This window comes from Jatropha curcas, unplaced genomic scaffold (assembly GCF_041381405.1).
Source record: "Jatropha curcas cultivar XTBG-Jc1 unplaced genomic scaffold, XTBG_Jcur_1.0 HiC_scaffold_166_pilon, whole genome shotgun sequence".
Taxonomy (NCBI): Eukaryota; Viridiplantae; Streptophyta; class Magnoliopsida; order Malpighiales; family Euphorbiaceae; genus Jatropha; species Jatropha curcas.
In genome coordinates, this window is record NW_028322389.1 from 35043 (window position 1) to 45824 (window position 10782).

The 10782-nt window shown below is 32.3% G+C and overlaps 1 pseudogene across 1 annotated transcript; it reads right to left on the minus strand.

Moving 5' to 3' along the window:
• Nucleotides 1–2722: 2722 nt before the first annotated feature.
• On the minus strand, nt 2723–8662 carry LOC149492021 (uncharacterized; annotated as a pseudogene). The gene is made up of 3 exons (XR_016319175.1): nt 8481–8662; nt 3214–3356; nt 2723–3103 (listed from the first exon to the last, which is right to left on the minus strand). The product of XR_016319175.1 is annotated as an uncharacterized LOC149492021 (transcript).
• Nucleotides 8663–10782: the final 2120 nt, after the last annotated feature.

Below are 10782 nucleotides of genomic sequence, written 5' to 3' on the forward strand. Positions count from 1 at the left end.
CTAACTTTTCATCTCTCAAAAGCAAATAAAAAATAAAAAATGAGAAGTAAAAAAAGAAAAGAAAATCCGTATAATAAAATTTTTAACGTACTCCAATATTTTTCTTTTTATTAAAATTAATTTTTTTATTATTTAATAATCGCCATCATTATATGATGAAGGCATTGATTCCAGTTTAGAATTTCAACTCTTAATGGAATCCCAAACTCAACTCTATGATTCCTTCTTTCTCTCCATTCAATCATTAGTACTTATATTTCTCTTTCAGGTCTACCAAATCTAATCTCTCTAAAGTCAAGAAAGCTGATAAAAAATCCAAAAGAAATCTTCCAATGAAAACTCTGCTATTTCAATCTTCACTGATGATTTTGACGCGGTGCTATTTGAAAAGTCCGCCCGACTACTCCAAGTAAAATGATTTTTGCTAAGTGAGGCGAGACTGGATGAGGATTTACTGAGAGATTGCCATGAGGATGGTGAAGGAATTTGAGAGATTAATAAGAAAACTTCTGCTTGTTCAATAGAGTTTTTTGGATTTTCATTATGATTTTTGACGCATTGTTGGTAATCTGAACTTCATATTATTAGAACTTTTCTTTTTCTTTTTAAGTTACTAAATAAGTAAAATGATAAGAGATGGGTGCTAAAGCAATACAAATTAACGACATGAGTAATGAGAGGTAGAAAAGGAAATAGAAAGGTAAAACAGAGAAAGGTAAAGGTTTGGTAATTTTGATTTTAACTAGGGATATGTTTGTCTTTTCAATAAACGGCAAAACACTAAAAATTAACAGAAAGACTAAAGTGTTTGACGGGATCAAAATTTAAAGACATAGTCTCTCTTCGGCAAGTGCGTTTGGAGTAGTGTTTAGTGTTTTGATTGGATTAAAACACTATTTTAATTAATTATTGTGTTCGGTAATGTTACATTTATCCTAACGTTTAAAGTTTGAGATAGTATTAACGTTTTATAAATTTTTTATGACATTTATGCCTATCACTTGTCTTTATCTTGTTCTCTATAATCTTATCCTTTTTTACCTTTTTATATTAAATAGCTAATCAAACTAGTAAAACAGCTGAAATCTACTACAACAGCTGACATGTACTAGAACTCCTTAAATTGTCGAACAGACCAATAATCATGTATTTTGAAAAAAAGTAGGTCCTGATTAATGTATTTGACTATTATATAAGGACATAATAGTAATTTTTCTTTTTTTTTTTTTTTTTCCTTCCAAGCTTGTCTTTCTTTGTTTCCAATCATTTTCTATTTATATTTTTTGTAATTACAAGCTATGTTTTAATAAAAGCAATCAAATTCCTTGTACTTTACAAATAATAAAATATTTCTTTTACAAAGCTTTGATTAACTTTACTTTATCCGCATAATTTTAAAGCATATATCTATTAATCTAGTCTGAAAGTCAAATTTAGCGTGTATTCATTTTTGCAGACAATATTCTATATGCACCTAGCGCGCCTATAAATTTCAAATTCAAGCTGTTAGTCAGTTAAGAAGGTTGCTCCCGCTCAATAATTGTACAACAATTAAAATTAATATTAGAAAAATAGATTCGTTACAAAAAATAATAAAAAGAGAAAAATAATACCCGTAAAAGACTTCTCCACATAAAATAGGAAAACTTTTACCTAGCACGAGAATTATGGACAATAAAAAAATTGACAAATATACTTTTTATCTCGACTAGTCTCCTAATTAAGTTATAACAGAATGAAAGTGGAAGATGGAAATATATTATAATTTAATAAAATTAACCTACTATGTGTTCTTTTATTATCAAAATTTACTTTACAAACAAAAGATACTATAATTAAAATATTATTAATATTATTGCATAATAACTAAATATAATATTACATGAATAGAAAATACATTTGAAAACTAAAAAAAATTAATTATGTAAGTAATTTTTTCTTTTGAAAAGAGAAACTGAAAATGTCACTTAAGATCATTTCAAGTTTACAACAAAACAACATAAAAAAAAAAAATCCTAATTACATAAAAATTAAAATCCAAATAACTGCAAAATTTATAAATATAATAACTTCCAAAAAAAATAAGAAAAAAGATATTAAAAACGCCAATTAGGTCTGGTCTAGTTAGTCTTTTCATAAATATGAGGAGTATGGATCTCAAATTGGAATCTCTTTAACTTTTTCACCAATTTGGTGAGTCAAGATGATGATTACCTGTTGTATGGTAGATGATGTTATTTTGGTTCATTGGGCCTCCTAATAAAAAATAAAAAAAATAAAAACAATACTCAAAGAATAAAGCTCCATATTGGATGGAAAAACTATATCTATAATCTATGCTGTATATAAAAGTAGGAATAGGTGATAATAAAATTTCTTATATTATTTTTGTAAAATTTAAGATACTCTAAAATAACCTTAGTTATGGCCAAGTAAAAAATTTAACATATATATATATATATATATATAATTTGATTGGATATTTTCTTTAACTTTTTTTAATAGATAAATACATATAGATTATTAAGCATTTGAAAATTTAAAATTTTGATTATGATTGTCTTACATAATTTGATTGGATATTTTCTTTAAGTTTTTTTAATAGATAAACTAGCATGTTTCCATCTTCAGTCATAATACCATTTCTCAATTCACTTCAACAGTAAGACAACCCATTTACACAAACCCGTACCTGGGCATCTGGGATCTATGCACAATTAAGTGTTGCATGAAGTTCAAGATTGCTCCCATAAATTTGAATGTTACGACAGTGTTCAAACTTAAAATTAATAAATTAAAGATTATGTCCGCTAAATTTCTTTAAAAACCACCACATGGAATTATAGATGTTGGGCATAGCGTAGAAATAGGACAAAACAGAACAGTAGATATCTAACGAGCATGATCAGGCAATTGGCATAAAAGCATTCCAGAATCCATGATTCTAACAGCAAAGAACTAGATGTGCCAAACCTTCTTTGAACCGTTAGCCTTGAGCCAATTAACTTAAGCACGTATATCCTTAACAGCACTTTGCCAGTCAAGACCTTCCATCAAATGTTGCGCTTCAGCAACATCCAAGCCTATCTTTCCCCGGTACAAACTGAAACATAAAGTTAAAAATATTTGACATTAAGATGCGACAAACATATCTCGAAAACAATATGTTGTCATTGAAGTAAGATACAAAATAAATGATTCTCAGCTGCTTACTCAGGGATAAGCGCCTTATATCCAGGCTCCAATTGGGAGATTTTTACAGCATGGTTCTTGATCTCGAAATCAACACCCCACCATTCTTGAAGCACTACAATCCCAGGTGCATCTTCTTTGCCCACCACATATGTATCAAATGTCTAATAAAAAAAGATTCAAGAAAACGAAAAGAAAGTAGCACACCATCAATAATTTAGTTCCAATAAGCATTCAACCAGGATTGAGTTATGTTTGTGTGTGCTTTTTGATAGAGATAATGACAATCTGTCAATTTGTTATTTGTTATTTCTGATATGTATAATTAATAGTATGGTTATAATGTACAGATGGGTATCTTCAGAAATTGATTGAAACTCAAATACTTTCATGGTATCAGAGCAAAAATCCTAACTTCTCCTTTCTTATTTCTTTGTCCTTTCTTCACCATTCTTATTTTTTCTTCTTCCTTGTTTATTTGATAATGGCCGAGAAGATTCATCCTGCCACAACAATTACCAACATCAAAACTCATATTCCAATAATTCTAGATTATGAAAACCCTCAGTATTCTAATTGGGCTACCCTTTTCACCATTCATACATAAGTCCTTCGAGTGGTGACTCTCCTGCCACCGTCAGAACTGTTGCTGAACAAGCGCAGTGGGATCGAATCGATAGTATTGTTCGTCAATGGATCTACGGAACAATCTCTAATGACCTTCTTAACACAATTATTAATCCCCAGGATACTGCTTTGGATGCCTAGAATAGTTTGGCAGAATTATTTCAAGACAATAAAACTTCTCGGGCTATTCATCTTGAAACTGAATTTGCAAACACTAGTTTGCGCGATTTCCCAAATGTGAAGGCATATACTCGCCGTCTTAAGGTACTTGCTAATCAACTGGCCAATGTTGGTGCCAAGGTTTCTGATCAACGATTAGTGATGCGACTTCTGACTGGGCTAACGGATTCTTATGACAGTTTTGTCACAGTAGTCCAGAATAAGGTACCTTTTCCCACCCACCTTTGCACAGGTTCGATCTATGCTTTTTCTTGAAGAAACTACTAAAGCTGAGCGAGCTAAAGTCGATGCTGCAGCAGCATCTCCTCCTACGGCTATGATGGCAAAATCTCGTCCTGTTGAAACATTATCATCTAGTCAACAATCATGGAATCAGTCTTCTTATTCTGCTAGACCTAATAATCGAGGACGACGTGGAAATAATAGGCATTGTGGCCGTGGAAATTATTCTGGAGGACGTGGCAATAATTCTGGTGGTCGAACATTTCCACGAGGGGGTGGTTTTTCTCATCCATGGCAATATCCGTTTCTAGGAGTATGGCAGCCTTCTTATTATGATCAGCAATCACAGTTGCAGCAGTGGGCTGCACCTCCATGTCCTTATCCCTCATGGAATTATAGGCCTCTTGTCCCAGCACGGCAACAAGGAATTTTGGGTCATTCACCATCACAGCACAGTCTTCTGCTCCATCGCAGGCTTTCTATACTACTGCCTCTAGCAGTTATGCTCCCACAAACATTGATTAGGCTATGCATACTTTGTCGTTAAAACCGCCTGAGGAACATTGGTTCATGGACAGTGTGCCACTTCTCATATGACTGCAAATTCTGGTAATCTCACTTCTTATTCTAATTTGAGCCGAAATAATGGAATAATTGTTGGTAATGGTAGCACTATTCCAATTCATGGTCTTGGTCATGCATTATTACCATATACTAAACCCCTTTTGCATCTCAACAATGTTTTACATACTCCACATTTAATTAAAAATCTTGTATCTGTTAGAAAGTTTATAATTGATAACAAAGTTTCTGTTGAATTTGATCCTTTTGGATTTACTGTGAAGGATTTTCTAACGGGGGGCCACCTTCTGAGGTGCAATAGCACAAGTGATTTATATCTATTTACTGATTCTACATTCAATTGCGTTGGACCATCTTCTGTTCAGTCTGCGTTTTCTGTTCTTTCTTCTTCAACATGGCATTCTCGTTTAGGTCATCCTGGGAAAGATGTGCTAGTTTCTCTTAGGAACAATAATTCTATTTCTTGTAATAACGACAAGTTTCCATTTTGTAATTCTTGTCCATTGGGGAAATCTATAAGGCTGTCGTTTCATGCTTCTAGTTCAACTACAAATATACCATTTGATATTATTCATAGTGATTTATGGTCATCACCTGTTCCAAGTTCAGCTGGTCATCGATATTATGTCTTGTTTCTTGATGATTTTACCAAATTCTTGTGGACATTTCCAATATCACATAAATTTCAAGTGCTTAGTGTCTTTATTTCTTTCTCTAAATATGTTCAAACACAATTTGGTAAGACAATTAAACATTTACAATGTGATAATGGCGGCGAATATAACAATGTCAAATTTCATGATTATTGTATACAAAATGGCATAGTTTTTCAGTTTTCTTGTCCCTATTCCTCTTCTCAAAATGGTAAAGCTGAACGTAAAATTAAAACCATCAATAACATGGTTCGAACTGTTTTGCTTCATGCTTCTATACCTGCACGTTTTTGGCATCATGCTTTATCAACTGCCACCTATCTTCTTAATATACTTCCTAGCAAATTATTGAATTACAGGTCACCTACTCAAATGCTCTACCTTAAATATCTATCGTATTCTCATTTACGAATATTTGGGTGTTTATGTTTCCCTTTAATTCCGTCTGCCACCATTCATAAGTTAGAGCCAAGATCTAAACCTTGTGTATTTTTAGGATATCCTTCAAATCATAGAGGGTAGAAGTGTCTTGATCTGTCTTCAAATAAAATCATCATTTGTCGACATGTTAATTTTGATGAGAATCAGTATCCTTTTTCCAAATTACCTGCTGCTAACACTTCTGAATATGATTTTCTGGATGGTAGTTTAACACCACTACAGATACACAGGCTACATAATTCATCTATTTCTCCAACTACCAATGATGAGCCTTTACATGTGTCATCACCTGCTCCCATTATACCAACTTCACAACAACATTCCCCTGCACCTTCCAATAATATGACACAACACCATCCACCTGTCAATAATTCCCAAGCTCACTTAAATCCACCTGCACCTTCTCATAATATGACAACCCGTAGTAAATCAGGAATATTTAAGCCTAACCCAAAATATCAGTCTTATGTTGCTACTTCTTCGTCTATTTCCCCTATACCAACAAATCCTGTGTCAGCTCTAAAAGACCTGAATTGGAAAAGTGCTATGCTTGATGAATTTGAGGCTCTCATTAAGAATAAGACTTGGGATTTAGTTACTCGTCCAGCAAATGTCAATATTCTTAGATTAATGTGGGTTTTTCGTCATAAAAAGAATTTTGATGGTTCATTTGAGAGGCATAAAGCCCGTCTTGTAGGTGATGGCAGGTCTCAGCGAGAAGGAATTGATTGTGAGGATATCTTCAGTCCGGTTGTTAAACCTGCGACAATCAGAATGGTGCTTAGCCTGGCAGTTTCAAAGAAATGGTTCATTCATCAACTTGACGTTAAGAACGCATTCTTGCACGGTAATCTCAATGAGACAGTTTATATGTATCAGCCTTGGGATTTCGAGACTCCTCCCAGCCTGATCATGTATGCCTGTTAAAGAAGTCTTTATATGGCTTGAAGCAAGCCCCTCGCACTTGGTACCAAAGGTTTACTGATTTTGCGGCAACAATTGGTTTTATTCATAGCACATGTGATCATTCTTTATTCATTTATCATAAACATGCAGCAATGGCATACATATTACTGTACGTTGATGATATAGTTCTTGTAACTTCGTCAGCTGCTTTAAGAAAGGACATCATTACTAAATTAAGTGCTGAGTTTGCAATGAAGGACTTAGGACCACTTAATTATTTTCTCAGTATTAAAGTTCAACGCAACAACGCAGGTATGTTTTTGACCCAACAAAAATATGCTGCTGAACTGTTAGATCGTGCCGGCATGACTGAGTGTAAATCGAGTCTCACACCTGTGGATACAACAGGCAAATTAAGTGCTCAAAGTGGTGAACCGTGTTCTAATCCTAAGTTATACAGGCAAATGGCTGGAGCATTACAATATTTAACTTTTACTAGACCTGACATTTGTTATGTTGTCCAGCAAATCTGTCTCTTTATGCATGCTCCAACTGAACAGCACATGAAGGCTTTAAAGCGGATACTGCGGTACATTAAAGGAACAATTCATTATGGTTTACAGTTATATAAATCATCGGCACATTCTCTGGTGGCTTACACGGATGCCGATTGGGGTGGTTGTCCTAACACCTGCCGCTCTACTTCTATATTTCTTGGGAATAATCTTATTTCTTGGTCTTCAAAGCGGCAACGTATAATCTCAAAATCAAGCGCAGAAGCTGAATACAGAGGAGTTGCTAATGTTGTTTCTGAATCTTGTTGGTTGAGGAATCTTTTGCTGGAACTAAATTGTCCGATATCAAAAGCTACAATGGTATATTGTAATAATGTTAGTGCAATCTATTTGTCAGAGAATCCAGTTCAGCATCAACGCACTAAACATATAGAGATGGATATTCATTTTGTGCGTGAAAAAGTTCAAAAAGGAGAGGTTCGAGTTCATCATGTTCCTTCTCGTTATCAAATTGCAGACATGTTTACAAAAGGTCTTCCGCGCGTTTTGTTTGATGATTTCAGAATCAATCTAAGTGTTCGCTCCGCTGCCCCTTCGACTGAGGGGTTGTGATAGCGATAATGACAATCTGTCAATTTGTTATTTGTTATTCTGATATGTATAATTAGTAGTATAGTTATAATAGGACACTCCTGTATATAATGTACAAATGGTTATCTTCAGAAATCGATTGAAACTCAAATACTTTCACTTTTGTATATGCCATTAGAAACCCAAACTGCTGCTAATGTTTACATTGAATTATAAATTCCCATAATTTATTGTTCTTTATATTTTAATTGTATGGCTAATGCAAGGTCAAGTGGTTACCCACTAACAGTCAATTTGTTAATTACACAACACAAGAATGATCCAAATGATTTCTCCTTCAAAATCACTAAAACTGCACAATCAATCCCTTTCAAAACAATGGGATAAAAAATAGAATTCTGCACTTTTAATCAGTATCCGAAAATCAGAAGAAAACCCAATTTCCAAGTTGATTGAAAACACAAACCTATTAACGAAAACCTCCCAAAACAAACAACCCCTTCCGCAAAAATCATTAACAAAAAATAAAAGAAAAAAAGAAAAATAATATATAAAAAAAATAAAAACTTACAGTATCTTCTCTCTGGATTTGGATTTCTTGAAAGGAGCAGAAGCAGAGTCAGCCATTGCACGAACTTGAAAGCGGGAAGCGGAGAGAGAAGGAGAGAGTGTCCGTAGAAGATAAGATGCAGTAGAGGGTTTAAGAAGAGTTGTCGAGGTGAAAATTCTGGAAGCCGATATAGATGCTAGCATTTCTTTGCTGCTATATCACTCCACATCAACGTGTGTATTTATAGTGAAAAAATGGAAAAATGAAAATTATCTCTTTTTTTTTTTGGCCTGGAAACGAATAGGTGGCCATTTTCCGGTTTTTAGGTGGGAACGGGAACGGAAACTCTGTGAGAAGCTGAAATCAGTCCAAATTAAAATTGGGAGTCTACACATGATTTCGATTTTTTTCACGAACCGTGAACCGGCAGTTTTAAGAATCGGTTAGAACCGGTGGTTTTTCCAATTGACAATTCCACCGGGTTTAATAACTTTTTTTATTTTTTCAAATACCTCAAATTAACCTTTTAACACTATATAACGGTCCAGTTTAAAGGGATTTTTGAAAATTTTATTTTTGAATTTACTATAAATACTCCTTTTTATTTTAAAAAAATAAATTAAGTTCAAGCTATTTATAAAAAAATCAAGTCTTTTTTTTAATAAATAAATTAAGTTTTTTTAATTTTTTTAAGTTTTTTCTAAAAATTATTTCATAAATATTTAAATTTTAAATTTTCAAAAAAAATTCCTTAACTTTTGATTTTATAAAGCTGAAAAAATCGACCAGAACCATTAATTTGAAACTGTTAAGAAATAGGAATTGAATCCATAAACATTTGGTTCTAAATCATAATTAAAACTGTCAATTTCTAGTTCAGTTTCGCTTCTAAATTTTTAGAACTCGAACGGTCGATTCCAAAATCGAAACCCGGTATTCCAAACAGTGGTCTTCCCTACCCGGACGCCCAGTACATTATAAGCAGGACATGGTACTCACTATTAATTTATAAATTTATAATAAATCTATAATAAAACTCTTATAAAATAAATAACTCTTTTTTTTTTTTCACTTCACTTTCCCGTCAACCAGAAGAGATTATATATATGTAAAATATACGGGGGAATTATTGCAGAGAGGCAATCAGTGAAGCTGAAACTCAAAAGCCATAAAATGTTGAGGCTTTTGACAATGTTATGGTTTTTGACAATACCCAATTTTGTAAACGGTTCTACTTAACCGACATAGAGCAGACCCAATCATTTAGATGGGCTTGTGGTTATTGTCTATGTTTGAAGATGGGCCCCGCCCATAAAGTTTGAACAAGGGAAGATGTTATTTTTCTGGTTTAGTCATTTACATTGGTCGTCTTCAAATTTTGATTTTAAAATCCCTCAAAAAGAAAAAAAAAAGAATTTTAACGAAAAACAAATTTCAAGCTAAAATAAAAGGAATAAGAGATTGCTATAATATAATTTATCATAAGTGAATTTCGTTGAGCATTTTTACTTATGTAAGGAATAAGAGATTTTGAATTTAAGTCTTCTCGACCACAAATGCTTTCAATAATTTAGTAAGTCTAAGAATGGACTACTCTTACTGTGTAGCCCATAGCCCATTGAGCCTTCTAATGGATCCAATAACCAAATAAATTTGTCCATGAAACATTATCACAAATATTAATTAACATTCATTTTAGTTTTACATGTGTTGCTTTCATTATAGGTACTCGTTATATAATTTACAATTTTTTATTATTTACCAAAAATGATACTCATTGTTATTTTAAATTTTCAATAAAAGACAATCAAATATAATTAATAGAAATATAAATAAAATTATATAGCAAAATTGATAATTAAATAAAATATTTAATATAATTTGATTTTTCTTCCATATTATGTTCTTTTCTATATAATTTGAATAAAAAATGATAGATCGAAAATTGGAAAAAACATTCATAACAATTAGAAAATTAAATTTTAGTATAAAATAAGAAATATTTACTTAATAATAAGAATAATAAATAACGATTTCTAATAAAAATAATGATTCTTTTATTAAAAAAAATAAAATATTGTGATTTTAATAAAAAAAATTTAGCCAACATGTGTGACCGAGAAAAGTTCAAATTAGAAGATATAAAATGGGCTAAATCATTGAAAAAAAAAGCCAATCTTTACTGTAAGGTCATACTATGCATGACTTGTTTTGCTATTGCATACCTCGGTGAAAAGCTTCGCAATGATACTTAAAAGACACATTTTAACATTACAACATTTTTGATACTAAATGAGATACAATTTTGTAATGCATTTCACAT